This window comes from Saimiri boliviensis, chromosome 2, assembly GCF_048565385.1.
Source record: "Saimiri boliviensis isolate mSaiBol1 chromosome 2, mSaiBol1.pri, whole genome shotgun sequence".
Taxonomy (NCBI): domain Eukaryota; kingdom Metazoa; phylum Chordata; class Mammalia; order Primates; family Cebidae; genus Saimiri; species Saimiri boliviensis.
In genome coordinates, this window is record NC_133450.1 from 170,801,892 (window position 1) to 170,826,235 (window position 24,344).

At 39.3% G+C, this 24,344-nt stretch overlaps 1 protein-coding gene across 2 annotated transcripts in view; it reads left to right on the top strand.

Annotated features, from left to right (window-relative positions):
• Positions 1-24,344, top strand: part of SH3GL2 (SH3 domain containing GRB2 like 2, endophilin A1) — a 208,807-nt gene that overhangs the window by 47,514 nt on the left and 136,949 nt on the right. The window contains exon 1 of one of the 2 annotated variants that reach the window (XM_074394892.1): positions 4,854-7,449. The exons of the other annotated variant lie outside the window; for it this stretch is intronic. The gene's annotated coding sequence lies outside the window, so the exon portion shown is untranslated. Of the gene's footprint in view, positions 1-4,853; positions 7,450-24,344 lie in introns of those variants that run through there. 2 annotated transcript variants of the gene reach the window in all.

The following is a 24,344-nucleotide window of genomic DNA, read 5'->3' on the forward strand; positions in this document are numbered from 1 at the left end:
TTCCTAAGAATTGGGATATTCTCTTCTATAACCACAGCACTATTATTAACTTGAGTAAATTTAACATTGATGCAATTTAAAAAATCATATCTAATATTCATATTCCAATTAACCAGTTAACCCAATGACATTTTTAATAATTTTTTTCTCTCATACAGGTTCTAATCTGGGGTCAAATACTTGATTTTCTTTCATTCACTTGTTTCTTTTAATCTGAAACATTTGCACAGCCTTGGCTTTTCTCTTAATGACATTGACACTGTTTAAGACTGCATCCCACCCCTTAAAAATGCAGTGGTTCTCAGTTTGGGGTTGTTACTACCTCATGATTAGATTCAGGGTAATGCAGTCTCAGTTGGGATATTGTGTAGTGGTATGTCCTTGACAGGATGTCAAATCTGCAGGCACCTAGTGCCCATTGGTGGTGGTGATTTTGAACATCCCATCACAGTGTTGTCTAGTTTCTCGACTATATAATTATTGTTTTCTTTTTCTTCCCTTGCAATAAGTAGTCTGTGGGGAGCTAACGTAAAGTCATGTAGACCTCCTTCTCCTCAAAATCAATGCAAGGTTTAGCATCCATGATGATTATTTCTGAGTTCAGTCTTAACAGTGATAGGTGTGCAAACATGGTTTTCCATCTCTGTGCTCTTGCCATGTTTACCATTCAACATTTAACATTCTACTCTAAGCAAGAGTCTTACATCATTTCCATTTATTTATTTTTTATTAGGGTGCACTCATGAGTTCCCATTTTCCATTGGTTCATAATTTACCACAGCACTCAATGTGAGCCCTGAATCAAATTTGAGTTGGCCAGTGGGGGCCCCTTCAAACTGGCTTCTGTGTCTATGTGGCATGTTCCCATCACTTACTTTTGACAAATTTTTCACTTTCTGGCATAACGATATGATCAGGCTCATCTTGTGTATGCTTTAGCCCTGGAGCAATCCATTCCTTTGAGAAGCCCCAGTTCCTTTTAGTGGAGAAAGGGTACAGGCAGTCTGGTCTGTATTTTCTGTGACCCTTTCTGCTGTGTGAAGTGTTCGGCCCAGGCTTTGGGAACTGTGCATTTCATGGTAGATGTTGGGTCAAGTGGAAATCTTGGGGTACTGAAGAACAACTTTGATTTGCAATTGTTAAATGAAGAATATATGTTCAGAGTATGAGATGAAAATTGTCCTTGTTATTTAGTTTGTTTGTAGTCCTTGGCTAGAGTTGGCCTGACAGATTGTATCCCTTTCCCTCTGGCCGTACTTTTTTGGAGGGGGCTGGCCTGCATTTTAATGAACATGCACATTTTGGCACTGTCTCATTCTTGCATTTTTTGTTGTCTTTTTGAATCACCACACTCTGTAGGTGCCCCTTTAACATTGGCTCGTCCTCTGTGAAAGGGCAGCGGGAGGCGGTGAGTGGAGGGTATTCTGGCTCCCTTGGGGTGAGCAGTCTGCAGAGGCCACACAGTCCACATCTGTTGTTGATTGAATCCTGGTCCAGAAGCCCCACTTTGTATTGCTGGGTGGAATGAGCAGAATCATTACTGTGGCAACCCACGGTTCCTTTTTTAAGTCCACCTCCTTTCATTGCCCCTAACTTGCAAGTCACCTGATGATTTCTGACACTCTTACCAGTTCGGAGCTATTTAAAATACATTCCTACTTTTCTCATTTCATGGGATCCTCTGGACAATACCTTGTATGATAATCGGGCAGAGATCAATTCCGTTTTATAGACAAGGAAACAAGGCAAAGAGAGTAAGTTTCCAATGGAGAAGGTTAGTCTCTTTTCCTTAGTAAGTAACAAGGAGCTAGTAAGTGGCAGAACCAGAACTTCAGCTCGGCACTTCTGCTTCTCACTCTGTGCTTTCTTCTTGTCTTAGTCATTCAAAAACTGAAGAAGAAATGTGAGCCCTTTAGAAGGGGCTTAGGTACAGGAATTGGTGGGGGTAGGAGGTAGGGTAGATTTCTTCCTTCTTAATCAGCTTCCTGTCTGAAGCTTCACATATTGCGGGTATCATTTTTCAGTGTTAAAGAGAGGCTGAGTCACTTCGTGTCTTCATGGGGAACCTGTCCCAGGATGTGTGTCCTAAACCCCAGGCTTACCTCAAGGCAATTAGAGAAAACTGTGTGACGGTATCAGTCTCACTGCCTGTGGTTGACGAAGCAGAGCAGAAAAGCTGTTTTCTTTTTCTTGTCCTTTATTTCAGACTTCCTCATCTCATCTTCCCTACCTGGGCTGATGGACTGTCTTGCGGGGCTGGGGAGGTGTCCATTTGGCTCTTGGTTTTGGTTTCCAGAGGGAGGCTCTGGCTGCAGGACACAGCAGATGGAGCCTGCAGGAGCCCATGTTTGTGCCTCGGCAGGTGTGGGTCCGGGATGGGTCTGACCTCCACCTGGCACCTGCTTCGTTTATTGCCTCCATATGTCAAGGGGATATGAGCCCAGGTGAGTGCTTTCAGATTGCTCTGACCGGAGGCAGTGTTTGGGAATGGCAGGAGCATGTTGTGAGGGAACCAGGGACCTTTGTGAAGGACAGTTGAGAAGCCAGTCTGAGGTTAGAGGACCACACAGCTGCCCCTTCTAGAATCCTCGCTAGGCTGGATGTTTGGTTTCAATAAGGTCCTAATTGGTCTGTGTTCTCATCTCCCTTTTATTTCCTGCTCTATTTTTGTTTTTGTTATTTTGTTAAAATCTTCATGCTTATGGAGTTTTCGAATGGCAGTAATGATTTTTTTATTTTTTTTAAAGAGTAAAACAATGGGAGTCTAGTGCAGTGACTTCAAGACCTATCAGGTAACCTTTACCTGTAAATCGAAGGCCATTGACTCAGGAGTGCGTAGGGATCTGTGGACTCCCTGAAATTAAATGCAAAATGTTATATGTTTGCATGAATGTATTCTTTGTAGGAATGGCTTCCATAGCTTTCTGCAGATTCTTGTACACATTTGAGACTCTCTACAAAGCCTGGCCTCCATATGTCTTCTTCACATTCCTTTGGAGGAATGACTTTGCCTCCTGTGTCTCTCATAGATGTCCGAACACTTTAATTTGTGAAAGAATCGAGGAAGAGGAGACCTTGAAAATAGTCTCCTTTCTAACTGCAAAATGTGGGTGCTGGCCCTGCTTCGCCTCCTCCCATTACTGGTTCCCTGAGCAGGTCTGAGCCAGGATAATCTTTAACCTCCACTTTGTATCAGGCTCTGGTTGTATGAAAGATGTACTTCTCATCTGATTGTCATTACTGCCCTGTAATGCAGGTGCCAAAGACTGAATAACATGTTTAAGTTACTAAATCGAAGAATTGGGTCCCAGTACAATCTGCTAGATTCCAAAGCCAGAGTTCTTTCAGTACACTCAAGGAGTACAAACATCAGCTGCCATTTTTCTTAGCACTCAGCAATGAGACACCATCCTTTCCTGTTCCCATTTGTTCATCCTGCAGTGTCATATCTTGCTCCAAAGCCTAGATAGTGCCCGGAGCTCACCTATAGCTCACCTTCCTATGAGGCAGAGAACTAGCTTGATCTTTGGGGAATAATGACAGAGCTCTCTGAAGGTGCTGGATCCCTGATCGCTTTGCTGGGTTCTTCATTCCTGGCCCACCCCAGAGCTCTTCTGGAAGTAAAGGCCTGAAACTGTGGCCTTCATGCCTACAGTGGCTCAGCTGGAGAAGGAAAGTAACAGACATGAAGTGTTAGCAAGCAGACCTCATCTGTTATTTGACTTTTAAAATCACAAATAATAATTAATCATCATTACATGGTATTTTTAATGTGGTCACATTGGCATGAAAAATTTTAATTCTGAGAGTGTAATCTGTATGAAATGCTATGAATATAATAAAAAATAAACCGTTGTGGCTATGCTCTGATGGCATTTCAAAAAGGTGTTTGTTATCCTACTCTGCCCCTTCATCCCTGTGTTATAACTGTGTAGACAAATGATAAAACCTAGGTAAACCTCCTGAGATAGAGGTTCCAGATGGCATTAGCTGAAAAGACACCTGGCACCCAAAGAGGCCGTGTGGCTCTTTGTACACAAACCATGGGGATTGTTTATTTTTACTGCTCTAGTGACTCAGTACAACAGTGGTCTGGGAAGATTTGGCTTTAGCCTCCTTTCTGTTGTGTTTTAACCTCTTCATGTCTGAGACTTCTTACTTTTCTACTGTTATAGAGTGCAGAGTGGTTGTGATGGTGAGTTCACAGAGACCTCAGAGCTCTAAGTTCTTTTGGGTCACAGGAGTGATTTCTCTTTTTTTGCAGTGTAAGGTACAAAACATTAAATACCTGAGACATGACTGTGAGATCATGGTGAAATTACCCCGAGTCTCGGTTTCTTCTTTGAAACACGATTACTCATTCAGAGTAACAGACTGTATCTTAAATGAGCCAAAATGGATCAAACATTTAGCATTGTAACTGGCACATGGGCATTCACGAAGTATCTAACTCTTCTCTGTACCTCCTTACTTCTGTATACGTGCCTCCAATAGAAATAGAATATATTGATTGGCTGGAAGTAGAGTAGGAAGATTAATCTGTTTCTTAAACGCAGTGCCAAGCTTAAAAATGCATCTCTAGTTCTGGAGATGCCCAGATAACGATATTTTGGGTCTGTGTGTGTGCATGCACATTTATCTATTTGTGTAAGTTTCCATAAATCCGAGTCTACCAAGTGAAATATGGCTTTATTTGCTGGCTTCAGACATTTTGATTTTGACAGATGTTAAGGTAAGAGAAATAGAGTAAGAGCATACATTTAGAGCTAGATGCCTCAGCAGCTGGCTTGGAGGCTTTTTTTTTTTTTTTTTTTTTTTTTAAATGGGTAGTTTTTTTTTTTTTTTTTATGCGTGGCTGTAATTTCAAGCAAACAGTTCTGGGTAGATTTTGTCTAGCTCAAGGGAGAATTGTATATTGGGCACTAAGTATTAACGGGTGAAATCCTGCCAGCTGCCCTTTTATAGATCTTTGGTGTGAAGCAAGGCTTTGTATATGTTGCCAGCCAAAAATTGATATTGGATCCAATTCCATCAGAGAAGCTTTAGTATTTTTAGAAGTAACACTCACCCTAGCACAGCATGTAGTGATATATAATACCAACTGTTTATAAAAATCCATGTTTTAATTAATTTCTAGAAAGTTAAATTACCTTGTTTTTCCCGATACCTTCTGTCTGTCAAACAGAACAAAACTGCATTAGAGTTCAAGATGTGGCCTTTGCAGAGAACTTAGATGAATTCGGATGTTGACCTTTATAGTATGAGGACTGCATGGAGATTGGATGGCTGGGAGGCAGGAGACCTGAGTTCTAGCCCCAGTTCTGCCTTCTATGGAGTATGTGATCTGGACCTAGTCACAGGTCTTTGTGGCCATTAGATTCTGTAGTTATTAAACAAAGTGATTGTAGGAAATTTCCAGTGTTTTAAGTTCAATAAATTATTATTTCATGATAGAAATGAAATATAGTATGCAAGTCTATTTCCTAAAATTGTGAGATCATGTCTGTTAGATTCATGAAGCTTTGGTGGTTCTAAGGGATACTTTGGGGAAAATGAGATTTAAAGAACCAGGATATCGATTTTTGGTGACTTAGCACTATATTCTTGCCATTTTTCACAGATTCTCTTGTTTTATATTTAAAGAACATTTTCAGATTGCCTTAAGCCTATTTGTTTCCTGTTTATGCAGGTTTCACTTTGCATTGATGGGCTATTAACAAGGCCCAACAACACCTATGTCTGGGTGTCTCAGTCCAGGAAGTTCTGTAGTACTGTTCATGCCCTGGATTTGGACTTTGAAATTTTCAGCACCTATTTTTTTCTGTGTATATTTTGGCTTCTATAACACACTGTTTGAAATGTGATTCCCAGGCCACCTACAATGGAATCACATGGAGGTGCTTGAAAAAGTGGCATATTTCTGGTTAATGTGCATTCTTACTGGAGCCAAATCTCTTGGGGACAGACATAAAAACCCTCATAGTTTGCAAGTGACTCTCAAATTTAAACTGGCCTCAGAATCACTGTTTTTGGAAATCAGGGTTATACTTCTGTTCATGTTCTTAGAATCTAACATATAATTAGAATTCAATGAATATTTTTGAGCAATAAGTCAGCACATGAGTTGCTGGATTTGTGGTAGTTAATTAGAAAGCTATATGATACCTTTACCAACTTTTTATAATGAAGACTCTGAAATATTTATTGAATGAATGAATATTTCTGATAATAAGGTGATGGAAATAATTTTTCATTCACAAATTGCTAACATACTGCCTTTCATTTCATGATGGTCTTCCAAAAAACAATATTCTTGTGACTGTTATTGACTCTAAATTGGTTATTGACAGCTCTGGTTGTACTTAAGTGTTTTTGACCTTGTGTTACACACACAGCACTCCCTTTGGTGGAATTTTGCAGGTGATCACACGTTTCAATGCTGGGAGGGCTGTCAAGTAGACTGAATAGGAAGGGCAGAATGTTGTAGGTGATTAAAAAGCAAAAGGCACATGCTGTGACTTTTCACTTTTTCTTGTTGTCTTAAGACTTTTGTGATAGTCACATAACACCAGTGGGACCAGAGACTAGGGCAGGCCAAAGATGCACTGATTAAGGAAATTATTGCTACCTAACAGTTATTCTGGAACTCAAATATCTCCTGTTTATTATGCAATAATGTAGCCTTTTGAGTCTCCAAATCCCATTTGGCAGAAGAGGTTGGGGGAGTTGGAGGCAGTAGCTTGGATCTGAGGCTCAGTCTCTTGCCTGCTGTTTGAGGGGCAAGGTGGGGCAGGAACTGTAAAAAATTCCCTCACCCAGGCCCTTTTCTCCTATAATGACTATAGAAGATTAGAACTCTGTTTAGGAATTTGAGTGTTCCACATAAGAATCCAATTAGGATGATAGGAAAGAGACATAACTAGCAATAGATTCAATATGTGATATCTGATAGCATTTTAACAAGTGTCCAGAGCCTATACATGCAGTGATTGCTTGATACTCTAGTTTTAATTTGAGTTATAGCATAGAGATGGTGACTCTACAGAGGCAAAAACCACAATTACTTTTGCACCAACCTAATGTTAAGTTTGTATGTTTCACATTTGTAGACTTGTTTCATCAGCAGAGCAGTTTCCAAGGGTTCAAGGAAACATTGTTCGATGTTTTCTCTCATCCATCCCTCTATGAAGGGATGTTGAGAGGAGAGTTTGTTTCGAAGGTGCGGTTCTTGCTTTCATAGCAAGCATGTGGTTAAAATAAAAATAACAGTGTAGTGTTCTCACATCCTCTGTTACTCAGACGTAGGGTGTATTTAGTGAACCTTGGCCATTCTAACAACTGTTCCTGCTGCTGTTTGTTGTGTTGTTCTTTTCTGGGCTTTAATGTAAATCCACCAGGCAAGACTTCTGGCAGTTCTGTAGATGGAAACTATAAGGACTGAATTTGTAGGTAAGTAGTTTCTATCCTGGGGGAAGCAAAGCCCATCATACTGGATGTTCACATCAGCTGGGTTGGATGTCAGTGTTGGCGAGTCAGTGCTTTGAAGGGCTAAATGTTTTGAATACCACCCCCAGGCATAATATTTTGGGTTCAGTGAGGCTTTAAAATATCCTTTATTCTCCCCACTTTCCATCATCTTCTGCAAACTTAACAATTTCCTATACTTTTTCGGAAAATGAGGCTTTCAATCTCCCAATCCATAGCTGGAGGAGCCTCACTTTGAAAAGTAAACAGTTGGCTTATTTATAACTTCAGAGCTGCTCCTTGCTTACATGCTTATGTTTACATTTTTGAAATTGACCTAAAAAATGTCAATACTTTGTTATGGTTTTGAGATTTATCTGACAGTTCCTTTCTGGGCATGTTAAAAGTCTTAATTTTCTTGGCAAAAATTAATTAGTGAATGCCATTTGCTCTAATGCTAGATTAAAATTGTCCTTGAATTTAAAAAATTATTCAATCTTAGTGCCAAAAATTAACGTAAAATATTACAAACAAGTTGGTTTTTTGTTTTAAGAAACAGCCTATCCATGGCAGTAGAGAAAAATAATAAAACAATGCACAATCTCTAACACAACTGTTTTTAGTTTTGTATGTTGTTTCCATACTTGCTGATGCAGCTACAAAGCACTTACTGGAACTACAGTAATTATTTTGATTTTTGATTTTTATCATGTGTCATTGTTTTCATTTTCTCATATACTATACAATCGTCACTGTCATTTCTACATAAAGGTTACCCAGGTGATTTATTGTGAGAATGCCTATATTCTTAGAATTAAAATTCCATCCACTTACTCGAAATCGTAGATGATGTTGTAGGGAACATATTTTTGCCTATGTTTTTCTTTTAATGATTGCATCCTTAAATTTGGACTTTAAATTTGGAATTTCTGGGTCACAGTTATTTTTACGGCCCTGAAATAATATTCTGTTTATACTTTTAGAAATAGTTTTTGTTCGCGCCGGGCGCGGTGGCTCAAGCCTGTAATCCCAGCACTTTGGGAGGCCGAGGCGGGTGGATCACGAGGTCGAGAGATCGAGACCATCCTGGTCAACATGGTGAAACCCCGTCTCTACTAAAAGTGCAAAAAATTAGCTGGGCATGGTGGCGCGTGCCTGTAATCCCAGCTACTCAGGAGGCTGAGGCAGGAGAATTGCCTGAACCCAGGAGGCGGAGGTTGCGGTGAGCCGAGATCGCGCCATTGCACTCCAGCCTGGGTAACAAGAGTGAAACTCCGTCTCAAAAAAAAAAAAAAAAAAAAAAAAAAAAAAAGAAATAGTTTTTGTTCTAACCAACCAGAGCACGAGTGACAGGCAAGCTTTTGGCATTAGTGCATAGATGTTCTTAACGCATCCTGAATATTTTGTGCTCTCCTTGTGTCCCTGCTGTTTGGAGCCTTTCTGAAAAAGATTCTGTCAGGGGCTTCTGCTAATTAAATTGAATTAGTCCAGTTTTGTTTCAAATGGGTAACTGATTTTTGTGTTTTATTCCTTGATATTTATTGCTGAAACAAGTTTTTATGAAAAAAGGAGAGTATTAGCCTGAGGACAAAAGTAGTTTGGAGTTCTGAGTTCTCTAGAGGAGCTGCCAGTATTAATGAACTATCACTTGGAGCCTGCAACCTACCAGCCTTGACTTTTCCTCTCCTGGGCCAGCCATCATTGGTCTTCCACATTGCCTTTCACTTTGCCAACTGAGGCTTTTCAGTACCTTCTGGAATAGGTCTTGTTTCTTAAGGGAGTATGCCCTCAGTAGGGGAACTGGGCAATCTGGAAGGGAACTTCTATTTCACAGCCATGTGGGAATGCCAGTAGAATGAGACTATATGATGAGTGTGGGTACCTGCCCTTCTTGGCAGGAGTGAACTAGAAATCACTTGGTGTTACTGCAAGGCCAGTCCATTGATGTGCTTCTCTGATGTGGGAGAATACTACTTTCAATGGCTGCACTGCTGCCAATGATGTTAAAAAGTCTTCCATGTAAAAGCATGGGTAACTGCTTAACATGTATTAAATGAAAAAGCAGGATATGAAATGATCTAGGTACTGTACAAATGTACTAAAATTTTTGCATATGGTCAAAATAATATAAGAAAGTGTAAATAGCTGTAATAAGTTATGGTGAAAGTAAAGCCATTTCTTTTTCTTTTTTTGCAACAACATGTTCTTTAGTGTTTTAGCACATTTGTAGTAGAGTTTTGAAGTTATTTTTGCAAATCATATATGTAAGATTCTAGGTCTGTGAAGCAAAATTGAATGAAGAGGATTTGACAGTCTGTTTAAAATTCTGGGAAATAAAGGTTGGAAACAGTAAGATTTTGTCTCTGTATCTTCTGAAGCTGAAATGAACACTGTGCCCACTTTGCTCTATGTCCATGGAGTATTTTCTGAAGTATTTTTGGGGAGTAGGTGTATCTTCAGTGGAAAGAAGATTTCTAAGTATCTGAGTCCTTTAGGAAGCTGAAAGTTTTGAGTTATGCAAGCGCACCTTCAGTGTTCTTTGGCAACAACCCCTTCCTGCACTTTCTTCAGTGCCCTGATTTGTATCTCAAATGACTATGTCCGTCTTCCTGCTCACAAAAACCTTCAGCTTAGTTGTGTATACCTTGAATAAAGCAATAGAGCGCAGAAGTAGAGAATGCTGGTTCTGGACTCGGATTCCTGATGTGGAATCCTGGCTGGTTTTGGGACTGTGGGCTCTTGAAGGGAGTAGCCTCTTCTGTACAGTGGAGACTGCAAAATGCCCTCAGGGTAGCTGTGAAGATGGTGAGTATTCCTTCTAACTATGAGAAATCAGAAAAATACGGAAAACCACAAGAAAGAGAATAGAAATAACCCAAAACTCCACAACAGATTTTGCTTTTTGTCTTCTCTGATAATGAAATAAAAGGCATTGGCCATTGGGGAAGTAAAGATATTTGAAAGTGGGGTGTTTCCAGACTCCCTGAAATATATACCTCTTTTCTACCTATGCCTAGTACCATACCTCAGTCATTGTCACCCACTAGAGTTTTAGCTTCGTGTTCTGGGTTCTACTACTACATTTTATGACTTGGGCAGATCATCTAAGTACTTCTAGGTGTTCTTTAAGGCTTAAAAACCAAGGTTAGTTTAGCTTTCTCATCCTTTCTTTTCTTAACCCATGACTTGGCTGATTTATGGTTTGTTAATTTCCTTCATATGTCTTCAGTGAAAGGAGCAGAGAAGATGAGTTTGGATACCTCAGTCAGCCAGCAGCTTTTGAGCAAACACTCTTTTGGCCCGGAAATTACAGAAACACATAATACATACATGATCTCTGGCTCTTGGAGCTTGTGGCAGGGCCCTGGATAGGGAAGGGTAAGCATCCTGATGCTATAATGTGATAGAAACTTCTGTGGGGAAGCATAGGATTCAGTGCCAGTACTTGTGATGCAAGTAGTTATTTGAGCAATCCTCTTGCTTGTTTTTAACCTTTTTTCTTTTTCTTTTCTTTTCTTTTTTTTTTTTTTTTTTTTTTTTTTGAGACGGAGTCTCCCTCTGTTGCCCAGGCTGGAGTGCAGTGGTGCAATCTTGGCTCACTGCAACCTCCGCCTGCTGGATTCAGGCAATTCTCCTGCCTCAGCCTCCCAAGTAGCTGGGACTACAGGTGCATGCCACCATGCCCAGCTAAGTTTTTGCATTTTTAGTAGAGACGGGGTTTCACTGTGTTAGCCAGGATCTCTTGACCTTGTGATCTGCCCACCTCAGCCTCCCAAAGTGCTGGGATTATAGGCATGAGCCACCACGCCTGGCCTGCTGTTTGTTTTTAAGTTCAGGAATACATGGGCAGGATGTGCAGGTTTGTTACATAGGTAAATGTATGTCATTGGGGTTTGTTGTACATATTACTTCATCACCCAGGTATTCAGCCTAGTACCCATTAGTTATTTTTCCTGGATCCTCTTCCTGTTCCCACCCTCCACCCTCCTATAGGCCCCAGTGCATCTTGTTCCCCTCTATGTGTCCATGTGTTCCCATCATTTAGTGCCCACTTATAAGTAAGAACATGTGGTATTTGGCTTTCCGTTCCTACATTAGTTTGCTAAGGATGTAGCTGCATCCATGTCCCTGCAAAGGACATGGTCCCATTCTTTTTTTAATGGCTGCATAGTATTCCATGACATGTATGTACCATATTTTCTTTATCCAGTCTTATCATTGATGGGCATTTAGACTGATTCCATACAAGTTCTTAGAGACCTTCAAAGACGATTTGAGCATTTCTTGCTGGAATAAAGTGAAAAAGAAAGGTGTGGCACCTGGATGGCTCATTCAGGAGGCCTGGGTTTGAACTGCTTTATCTGTAAAAGCTCAATTTAATTCAGAGTTATATGCCTAAAAGATATATGGCACCTGCATTCTGGGGGTGGGGATGCACTGTTCTTGACTTCACAGAGCACCTATTTAAGCTGAAAAGCAGGTGCCTGCTCTGAGTATATACAACTGGGAAATCTGGTCTATGTTATCTCCTTGGAATGTCTCTTGGAGTCAGCTATGATGCCCCTAGGGGTTCAGGAACAAGGGAGAAAAATGAGTGGACATCTTAAGGCTCTTTGAGGATTTCCTGGTTGCTTCCAACTCAAGTTGAGGAGTATTACTAGAAGGTTTGGAAGGATAAAAGCCACATAACAGCAGTTTCTGTTTTCTCTAACCTCCATTTATCAGTCTGGTCAAGGCAGCAGGTAACCAAGAGGTCCCGAATGCAGTGTCTAAGCTGTATGTGGGCCCAAGACCTGCCAAGGTATTCAAGTACAGCCACACTGAAGCTTCGCTTTCTAGGCACAAAGTTTGGTTATCTTATATTTCCTTGCCGTGCTTCTCATAAAATATTAACAGGTGTTAGATGTTGGAGTTTCTCAGTGTGTGGACAAATAAGCAGGTGCTTTCCAAACAATATTATATTGCCCTTTCTGCTAAACTGTGTAAGGAAACCTTATAATGTATAACAGCATGGCATTAGCTGATCCATCATTCCATTCTCCATGTTGATCATAGCTCTACAAAATGACCTTCTTCATTGTGCCACAATACAACTTCCAACAGTGTTGCCATTTTGATACTGTTGAAGGAAATTAGGTATCATTTTCTTTTGGTCCAGGAAGATAATTTTCCCATTGTGAAAGTTTATTAGCCATAGAGTTAATAATCGTCACCCTTATATATCAACTTGAATATTTAAGTTATTCTGGGAAACGATTTTAAGTGGGCATTTAATTCAAATCTTGTTACTCTGTGTCCACTGAACTGACACAAGTTATCTAATCCTTGATTTAATCTTTAATGCCCAAATCAAAATTAAGGCCAGCTCTGTGTTTATTGTTACAACAATTGCCTGCATTGCTTTTCCTGGGTGGTTTTCTTTATGGTTTAAAATTCATTGCAATGATCCTACTGTGTTGGACACTAGCATAAAAAGGTTTTCAGTCCCTTCATTTGTGGATGCGTTGTTACTGCTAAGTTTTCTTACAGTTTGCTTATTGTAGGATACTTGCTCTAACCTGCCACTTGCCTGGAAGGGAAAAGAATATTAAAGCTGAACCTAGTGCATGAAGTATTTATCGCCCAGATGCTCTCTTCTGTTCTGAGAAGAACTGAAGTTGTTGAGTGAAGTTTGCCGTAAATGGTGGCATCTCGGTTTGATAGCTTTGGGACAGGAGCACAAACATTTAATGATGAATTCAGGGCATGTTCTATTTCAGCCCAAAGTTAAGACCAAAGCGCCTTAGCCACATATTTTATTAATGAAGATTATTATATGAGTAAGTGTAATGAAAATGGAAGTGGTTGGGATATGGCCATCAGATTCAGGCCCAAAGAGAGTATTCTTAAATTCCCAGTCTCACATAAGAGGCTGCTTTGGAACTCTGGGGACATTGTCTGAATTCTCACAAACCGCTGCTTACAGCTCACTTGTAGCACTTGTGCCGTTTGTTACTGCTTTTATGTCTGTGTTCTTAGTTGGGAGCTCCTGTACCTAGGAACTGTGTTATAACATTTTTGAATGAATAAATTTATATAGAAAACAGAATTCCACCCTGGGCTTCCTCAGGACAGGGAAATAGTGGCAACAACATTATCTTTGGATGCACAGTGTGGTTTGAATCCTGTTTCTTTTGTTTGTTAGCCATGTGCCTTTAGGCAGGTGTCTTGTCCTCTCTGAGCCTTAGCCTCCTCACCAGTAAGAGTGGGATAAAAACCTCAGAAGTTATTAACATACTCAGAACAACCTAAGTGGGTGCTTTATGGAATTGTAGCACGTAATGAAGTTCCTAGCATAATATCATGATTACTGATAAACTCAATCAAACACTTGATATGTATTCCTCCATTCAGCTCACCTTTTGATCTTAAAACACTGATTTCATAGGACTGATGTTTTTCAAGATATCTTAGAGAGGCCCTTAAAAATTTCTTATTTCTCATTTTCAAGTCAGTATCAAGAAAAGTCCTTATTTTGGTAGACATTTATTTATCCATTGTCCAGATATTTATTGGATTCCTGCTGTATTCCAGGCCCTGCGCTGAGTGCTAGAGGTATATAAACCAACAAAACAGATACATTTTGGGTTGATCTAACTGGATGTTAGTTAAGCAGTAGAGATAGACAAAAACATCAACAATTGAATGAAAGCATTGTTGTGAAGTGTCGTGAGGAAAATCAAATGATGAGGTGGAGACTGGTCGGGGGTGATGGAAAACTATTTTGGATAGGGTGGTGAGAGAGTGCCCCTTTGAGAAATGGTATATCAGCTGAGACTTAAAGAATGAGACACTGCCACCACAGTCTTCCTCTTTGAGGGCTTGGGGGACATGCAGAACAAGGACTTCTTGCCTTGTGGGCTCAGGCCGTACCACCAGCCTGCACTGTGGTCACTCTGCACTTGGAGCTACTATCAACAGGTAGGTGGGCCTCCCCTCAGCTAAGTTGCCAACTTCTTTTCAGCAGAGGGTCCTACCAGCAACTCCTTAATGTCTTATAAGCTGATCCCTTCAGACTGGGAGAGGGAGTGGTGGTGTCTGACATCTCTCCATTTCCCAGGTTCTGGAACTTTTAATGGACATTTGAATCACGGGGATTTTGTGAGAGTTACATTGTTGGATCCCACCTCCAGAGTTTTTGATTTAAGTAGGCCTGAGAATTTTCATGCCTAGCAAGTTCCCAGGTGAGGTTGATGCCGCTGGTGATGGGACCACACTTTATTGAGAGCTGCTAGTGGATTTTGCCCTCAAACAAGTAAGTGATGTCTATCATCCATTTTATCTATCTATAAAGTAAATATGGGGGAGATGACAGTTATGTAGTACTAACTGTATGACAGGCACTGTGCTAAGTGCTTGCACATGTTAGGTCATTAACACAGAATTTTTTGGTCTTTGCTGGTTTAAAGTCTGTTTTATCAGAGACTAGAATTGCAACCCCTGCTTTTTTTTTTTTTTTTTTTTTTGCTTTCTGTTTTCTTGATACATCTTCCTCTGTGCCTTTATTTTGAGCCTATGTATGTCTTTGCACTTGAGATGGGTCTCCTGAATACAGCACATTGACATTGATGGATCTTGACTCTCTATCCAATATGCCAGTCTGTGCCTTTTAACTGGGGGCATTTAGCCTGTTTACGTTTAAGGTAATATTAAGTGTGAATTTGATCCTGTCATTATGATGCTAGCTGGTTATATTATCCATTAGTTGATGCAGTTTCTTTATTATCGATGGTCTTTATAGTTTGGTTTGTTTTTGCAGTGGCTGGTACCAGTTTTTCCTTTCTATATTTAGTGCTTCCTTCAGGATCTCTTGTAACACAGCCCTGGTGGTGACAGTGGTTACAGAATCTCTCAGCATTTGCTTGTCTGTAAAGGATTTTATTTCTCCTTTGCTTATGAAGCTTAGTTTGGCTGGATATAAAAGTCTGGGTTAAAAATTCTTTTCTTTAAGAGTGTTAAATATTGGCCCCCACTCTATTCTGGCTTGTAGGGTTTCTGCAGAGAAATCTGCTATTAGTCTTATGGGCTTCCCTTTGTGGGTAGCCAGACCTTTCTCTCTGGCTGTCCTTAACATTTTTTCCTTCTTTTCAACCTTGTGAATCTGACGATTATGTGTCTTGGGGTTGCTCTTCTCGAGGAGTTTCTTTGTAGTGGTCTCTCTATTTCCTGCATTTGAATGTCGGCCTGTCTTGATAGGGTGGAGAAGTTCTCCTGGATGATATCCTAAAGTGTCTTTTCCAACTTACTTCCATTCTCCCCATCACTTTCAGGTACACTGATCAAACACGGATTTGGTCTTTACACATAGTCCCATATTTCTTGGAGGCTTTGTTCAATCCTTTTCATTTTTTCTTTCTCTAATCTTGTCTTCATGTTTTATTTCATTAAGTTGATCTTCAATCTCTGATATTCTTCCTTCTGCTTAATCAATTCGGCTGTTGATACTTGGGTATGCTTCACAAAGTTCTTGTGCTGTGTGTTTCAGCTCCATCAGGTCATTTATGTTCTTCTCTAAACTGGTTATTCTGGTTAGCAATTCCTCTTTTTAATCAAGGTTTTTATCTTCTTTGCATTGGGTTAGAATGTGGAGGAGTTTGTTATTACCCACCATCTGAAGCCTACTTATGTCAGTTTGTCAAACTCATTCTCTGTCCAGTTTTGCTCCCTTGCTGGCAAGGAGTTATGATCCTTTGGAGGAGAAGAGGCCTTCTTATTTTTGGAATTTTCAGCCTTTTCGCGCTGATTTTCCTCATCTTTGTGGATTTATCTACCTTTGGTCTTTGCTTTGGTGAACTTCAGATGGAGTTTTTGCACGATCATCTTTTTTGTTGTTGTTGATGCTATTGATTTCTGTTTGTTAATTTTCCTTCTAATAATCAGGCCCCAGTTCAGGACTGCTGGAGTTTGCTGGGGGTCCACTCTAGACCCTGTTTGCCTGGATATCACCAGCGGAGGCTGTAGAACAGCAAAGATTGTTGCCTGTTCCTTCCTCTGGAAGCTTCGTCCTGCAGTGGCACCCACCAGTTGCCAGCTGGAGCTCTCCTGTATGAGTTGTCTGTTGACCCCTGCTGGGAAGTGTCTCCCCATCAGGAGGCATGGGAGTCAGGGACCCACTTGAGGAGGCATTCTCTCCCTTAGCAGAGCTCTAGCACTGTGCTGGGAGATCTGCTGCTCTCTTCAGAGCTGGCAGGCAGGAATGTTATGTTTAAGTCTGCTGAAGCTCCACCCACAGCCAATCCTTCCCCCAGGTATTCTGTCCCAGGGAGATAGGAATTTGATCTATAAGCCCCTGACTGGGTCTGCTGCCTTTCTTTCAGAGATGCCCTGGCCAGAGAGGAGGAATCTAGAGAGACAGTCTGGCTATAGCAGCTCTGTGGCACTCAAAATTCTTTTCTAATGCTGTGAAGTTAACAGGATGCAGATTACATGTCTAAATTGACTTGTAAAAATTTATTTTAGGAAATGATGGTATATTCTGTCATCACTAATATATTTCTGTTGCTTCAGTGTGCAAAACACTATGCTAGATATTGTGGGAAAGACTAAAATGAATAATAGTTAACACTAGGCAAGGTCACATTGTATGCCAGATGCTGTGTTAGAGGTGGATGATTTCAGTTAGTGCTGAAACAGCCCTGTGAGAGAGCTCTTGTTAGTTTCTCTCTCTCTCTCTCTCTCTCTCTCTCTCTCTCTCTCTCTCTCTCTCTCCCCCCCCCTCCCCGTTCCTCCCCCTCTCTCTCTGTACGCCACCCCCCCAAACCAATTGGGGCAACTGATGCTTTAGGAAGATGCAAAGATGCTAATGGTGGAACTGGGATTTAAATTAAGACCACAAAGCTGTTGTTCTTATGTCTCTAACATATAAAGCCTTACCCTTCTCGCCTGAAAGTGAGGGTAACAAACTAGCTTGTTGCAAAGATTAAATAAAGTGGGTGCTATAAAACATCTGGTACTGCAGAGTGCTACCATTACTACTTGATGGTAGTAATTAGTGTGGCCACTATGTAAGAGAGATTGTAAGATTAAAATAAATAATACACATAAAGGATTTAGCATGGAGCATGGTATGTAAGCACTAACCAACTCAAAGAGGCATCCTTTAAATTGGACCATGAAAGTTGACAGAATTTTTACAGTTGAACCTTGAGCAACATGGGTTTCAACTGTGTGGGTCCACTTATATGCATATTTACTTCCACCTCTGCCACCCTTGAGACAGTGAGGCCAATCTCTCCACCTTCCTCCTTCACCTCAGCCTACTCAACACGAAGATGAGGGTGAAGATCTTTATGATGATACAGTTCCACTTAGTGGGCAGTAAATGTATAATCTTTTCCTTATGATTTCTTAATAATATTTTCTTTTCTGTAGTTTATTCTAAGAATACAATATATAATAGATACAGGTTACAAAATGTGTTAATAACTCTGTTATCGGTAAGGCTTCCAGTTAACAGTAGGCTATTAGTAGTTAAGCTTTGGAAAGGTCAAAAATTATATGTGGATTTGCAACTACACAAGGAGATTCCCATCCCTCATCCCCATGTTGTTCAAGGAGTCCACTGTATATAGAGAGATCTGTGCTTGGGGGAAAAGAACATGGTCAAAATTAGGGGAATGCATGTGTAAAGGCGCTGAGATGAGATTAAGGCTGTTAAGTAGTCAGTTTAGCTACACAAAGGTACATAGGAAGAGTAGAAAGCTGGATTGGAAAGTAATTTGTGGCTAAATCTTTACAGATCTTCAAGGCCAGGCAAAGAAATTTGGTCTTGTCTATCTTTTGGAAACCCAGTATACTGAGTTAACTCACTCAAAAACATCCAGGGTCTATTTCTCAACATTGGTAAGTTAATTCTTTAGACACTGAAAAAGGAGAGTTCCCGTGGAATATTTTCTTGTTGTCCTTATTTCTTTAATACATTTATCTTCTAAAATGTACTGAGGTAGTGACTTGACAGAATCAAAACATCTCAGAAAATGAATCATTGGCTTCTTTCCAGTAGCTGCTTAGGATTCTAAATTTTTGTGTTGGCAGGTCTCAAATATTTTCTTAAGTCTGTGTGAAATGTTCAAAAGAGTTTCCTGTGATAATGTTTGGTTCATTCAGGTTGAAAATGATGAAAACGACTTCTGGAAAGAGATGACAGTGTAGGTTACATCTGTCAACCTGGAAACAAAGTTCTGTAGACTCATCATCATATCAGTCATTTTTCCCCTAAAATTACAACAGTGAAATCTATATGCAAAGAGCCTGTTCCATCAAGGAACTTACTGCCTCTCAATAGAACTCTATCTCCACAATGATACTGTGTGTGAGTGCGTGTGTATAAAAATAAATCTGTCAATGTGAGCTTTTCTTCCTTTTTCTCTTAACTCAAGGATTCATCATAAGATCCTGTACTGTACATTTTTCATTGTTGTTTTGAGAAAGAGTCTCCCTCTGTCATCCAGGCTGGACAGCGACATAATCTCAGCTCACTGCAACCTGTGCCTCCCGGGTTCAAGTGATTCTTGTGCTTCAGCCTCCCAAGTAGCTGGAATCACAAGCATGCACCACAATGCCTGGCTAATTTTTTTGTATTTTTAGTAGAGGCAGGGTTTTGCCATGTTGGCTAGGCTGATCTTGAACTCGTGACCTTAAGTGAACCGCTTGCCTTGGCCTCCCAAAGTGCTGGGAATACAGGCACGAGCCACCATGCCTGGCCTATCGCATAAATTTTTGTTTTTCAATTATTAAATGTTTGGCACTTTTTATTAAATAAGCTCCAAAATTACATACAAATCAAAGGAGTAAGAAACAATAAATAGTTACTCAGCAAACACCTCTCCGCAGCAGCCAGCATCTCCGAGGCCAGGGCTGGCATACTGCTGTGGCAGAGGGCCTGTGGATTGCCATGCTTACTCTCAGGGGCATATTGCGTACATTTTTAAAGGCACAATTAAAACCCATGTTTTGAATTAAACCGCTCACATTAGCTTACAAATACTGCATTCTGATTTGATTAGATCTCTGTTTTCCGTGTAATTTAAATGAAAAAAATAATAATTGTATGATAAAGATAAATCGATGATAAGACAGTAGGATATTTGAAAGTACATTTGGAAATGCCACAAAACTTATGTTTTCTATTTTAAATGGAAAAAAAATAGTTTACTATGTGCCCATTTAACTTATTAGTGAGTTTGCTTTATTAGGCTGATGGTAAATGAGTCAAAAAAATTATTTTTAGTAAATACATATATAAGGTCTCATTTCAGGTTTGAGGAAAATTGTGAATGTTTTTAGTTATTTTGAATAAAAATATATAATATTCTTTTTCTCAGAAGTCTCAGTGGTTTTTCTTGCTATGCCTGAATTTTGGCAGAATAACATGTCAAACCAATTTGTTATACACCTATTGTAACAGAAGTGAGGAAGAAAAATCACAGTTCACAGTTTTAACAGGTCTGTACCAAAATGGTGTTTAGTATATCCAGGTGTTCTATCTGGAAAAAAAAATGTAGAATGACTCAACTTTAAATTAATTAATCTAAAAAGAAAAGCATTCATAACCACCACTTTTTATTTAGTGTTCTACACATTTCTGATATTCCAACAAGGACATCTTCCCTGGAGAGAGTAGAGTTGACATCACACCAGCTCTCATTAGAATTTTCACTTAAGAACAGCAGTTAAGATGATGCTATCTACATTCAGATTCCCAACTTAGTTATGGAAAAAAATATTGCACGTTGTGTTTGATATAATGAAACATAAGTGAAATGTGATATTGCCAGGATTTTACTTACTAGAAATAAATTACGTCCTTGTAGCAGTTTGAAGTACACAAAATAACATGATACTATCTCTTTCTCAAGCCTTAATAATCATGTTCTTCTTTTTTTTTTTTTTTGAGACGGAGTTTTGCTCTTATTGCCCAGGCTGGAGTGCAATGGTGCAATCTTGGTTCACTGAAACCTCTCCCTCCTGAGTTCAAGCGATTCTTCTGCCTCAGCCACCCAAGTAGCTGGGATTACAGGCATGTGCCACCATGCCTGGCTAATTTTTTGTATTTTTAGTAGAGACAGGGTTTCACCATGTTGTCCAGGATGGTATCCATCTCTTGACCTTGTGATCCACCCGCCTGGTCCTCCCAAAGTGCTGGGATTACAGGCGTGAGCCACCACACCCTGCCCATATTCTTATAGATTGGTTGAAGACTATTTGAGGTGATACCCACTTGAGGTTTTTATGGCTGAAGCATATTATTTTAGAAATCGTGTTAATGGTGGTATGATAGATAAAGCAGACCTGAATCCGTTATATACTCTTTCCTATTGGGAACATATTAATTAACATGTGAGACTGCTCATGATAATTCTTGTTAGAGCATTTTCAGCCTGCCTTCTGCTGCATTACTAGAGTGTATTGCTTTATGGAATACCTGTTTTCTCCCCATCACTGGTCACCCTCTGTCCTAGTGCTAGAACCTTAAGAATTTTCCCAGGGCTGAATTCTGGTGCCATTTCATTGAAACTAGACCTTTTCTCTGATTCTCCCGTTTTTTCTTGTTTGTATGTGTGTATCTTTGCACATGTGCACACATGTATGTGTGATGTGTGTGAGAGAGAGACATAGAACACCTGTTTCTTAGCTTTGCTTTTGATTGTTTTTTCATTAGTTTTTACTGTTCTTAATTCCTAAGACATAACTTTAATATCTGGCAGGAGAAGCTTTCAGCTTTTGCTTTATTTTCTTGAAACTATGTCCAAGCCATTAATTTTCTTTTTTTCTCCGTGTGTATTTTTAGATTTAGTTTGTTAATCTTCCTCAAATTCCTGATGGGATGTTATAGGAAATTCTCTGAAACTATAAATTAATTTTAGGGAAATTTGACACATTTAGAATGTTGATTCATTTCATCCACAAGCATCTTCTCTATTTATTCAGGAAATTTTAAATGTCCTTTAAAGTTTTGACATTTTCTCCTTGAGGATCTTGTGTGATCTTTGTTTGGTTAATTCCAAGATATATTGTTTCTGTTGCTCTTACAATTAGTGCAGTGTTTTCCTTTTTTCCTGATTATTACAGGGGAATACTCTTCATTTTATGTATATTGGTTTTATATTTGATAACTTTGCAGAATTCTATAATAGTTCTCCATTACCTTATTAGCTATATCGCTTTGTTTTAGCAGTTTGTGGGTGATAAATTCTTTCTGCTTTTGTCTATTTACGGAAGTCTTTATTTTGTTTTTTATTTTGAAAGAGATTTGTGGTTGCTAAACAATTCTAGGATGACTTTTTCCCCCTTCAGCACTTTCAAGATGTCATTTTCATATTTCCAGTATTTCCTCATCTTTTCTATTGATGTTGCTTAACTTGTTTTAAATTCTTATTCTGTCTGTTTTCTCACTTATTACTTCAGTAGTTATTTTTCCTCTGTTTTTATTCTGTCTTTAAACTGCTTAGGGTTTGCTTTCACTTACGGTGGGAGTCAGGGATCTTTGCCAAATCATTGCCTCCTATCTCTTGTCAATCTTACCTGAGACTCTTCCAAATTATTAATCTTTTCAAAATACCACTTATGGTTCATTAATCATTCTGAGTGATGAATTGTTTGATTTTTTTTTTTTTTTCAGTTCGTTGAGTTCTGCTTACGTATTTATTTTCTGCATTCTCATTTCTGGCTTTATTCTCTTGGACTTGTCCCCTTTGGTAAATTTAGTTATCAGCTAATTTTATGTCATTATTTTCCATAGCAGACATTTTAAGCTCAGAATTTCCCATTATTATTGTTTAAGGTGCATGCCATAAATTTTGGCATGAGTTCATCCCTTCTCATTATGCTTTAAGGATTTTATAGTTTCCCTCATTTCTTCTTTAAATCATTATTCATTATTATTTTTACATATGTAGGTTTTTATTTTAGATTTCAGATATGTACAGTCTCATTTAGTCATCTTTCTTATTGTTTCTACCCTTATTGTATTGAGGTAAGAACATACTCTGGTGGAGTTTTTGTAATTTTTTGAGGCTTCAATTTCGGCCCATGGAGTGATCAAGTTCTGTGACTATTCCATGAGTGCTTCAGAAGAACAGCTATTCTATGTCACAGCACTATTAATTAGTATATTTACATTTTCTCTCTCATTTCTGAGATGGGTGTCTTGATATTATGTCTGTATTAGAGTGAGTATCCCTAATCCAAAACTGTAAAATCCAAAATACTCCAAAATCTGAAACCTTTGAATACCAACATGACACTCAAAGGAAATGCCCATTGAAGCATTTTAGATTTCAGATATTCAGATTAGCGATGCTCAACCTATATTATTAATAATTGATGGAAATTTTCTATCAGTTCTTGCGAGAAACATACTGAATTATCCAATAAAATAGTTGAATTTGTTATTCTAGTAGATCTGTTACTTGTTTGTTTATATATTTTGATGTCGTATTTTCAGCTACTTATACCTCTGTGATTGATGTATTTTTGTTCTACAGCATTTCCTGTAGGTGAATTCCTACAAAAGTAGATAAATTTCCTCTTGGTCCTTTGTGATGTTTTGGCTGCAGTTTTACTCTTCTGATAATAAAATTGCTGCAAGGGATTCCTTCCATTTTATCTCAATCTGACATAATATTTTCCATACTCTTAATGTTGACTGGTTGAATCATGGTTTTCTCAAAAGTCCAATCTGAAAGTCTTGTCTTTTGGTATTAAGGTTCATCCATTTATAATACTTTCATCATGGTTACTCTTCTATCTGGCTTATTTTCACAGTCTCATTTTCTGCCTTCTGTTTATCATACCTGTTTTCTCTTACTTGCATTGCTATTTTCTTTTCTATCTTCTGATGGAAACTCTGTAAATCAGATGTCTTTTTTTTCTCCCTTGGTTCTGGGAAATATTTGATTGTTATTTCTTCAATGCTTTCTCCCATCTGTTTACTTTTCTTTATTCTTTTGAGATTCCTAATACTTCTAGCCTCCGGATTTTTTATCTTATATCTCATTCTTTCTTTCTTTTAGGTGCCATCTGGAGAGAGTTTGGGCCTGGTTTTCTCAGATACTGTGTAGGTTGTTTGAGCCGTTGTCTTTTACTGGCGGTGCTTATGCTGCTCAGTTTCCTCATACTTTTCTCTGGACTCATCTTTAATTCCTCTGCAGTTAGCGCCTGCTGCTGTCCCTTCCAAAGTTCAAGTGTTGCCAGTGTGGCAGTATGAAGAGAAAGGGGCTTTAAAAGGTATTTAGGCCATGAGAGCTCCTTGCCTTGTGAATGAGACCATTTCCTTGTGTATTTAAGTGATTTATTGCTCGGAGGAACTTAACTTTTACACAGAAGCCTGAAGGGTGAAAGCAGTTCAGTTTGAGGGTGGCTGAGTTGGGTCAGTCCTATTAAAGAAGACAGATACTGCTTTGGTAAACATTCAGGGAGATATTAACAAGGGGCTCAGGCAGAGGGTATGTGGTGACCTGGCTTCAAACAGGTAGAAAACATCACATCTGTAACGAAAGAAATTACTAGGCAGATTTTCTTTGAAATCCTGGGAAGACCAGTTGTATGCTGTATTTACACGGCAGCTATCCTATCATTATTCCTTCTACATTTTAAGCTTTGACTTTACCCTCTACTCTTGTTAACAGCTAGCTTCTAGGAGGTGTCAAGACAAGGACACAGCCACAGACTGGGGGAGGGCAAGAAATCCAGAGTCAGATGAGAATCTTTCCCAGTTAGAAGAAGAAAACAAGATTGGAAAAACTAATACTTTGTCTGTTCCTTCTGCTCTCCGCTGACCCCTCCTGTTCTTCTGAAGCCTCAATCATCCTTTCTCTGTCTTAGCTCATGTATCATTCATA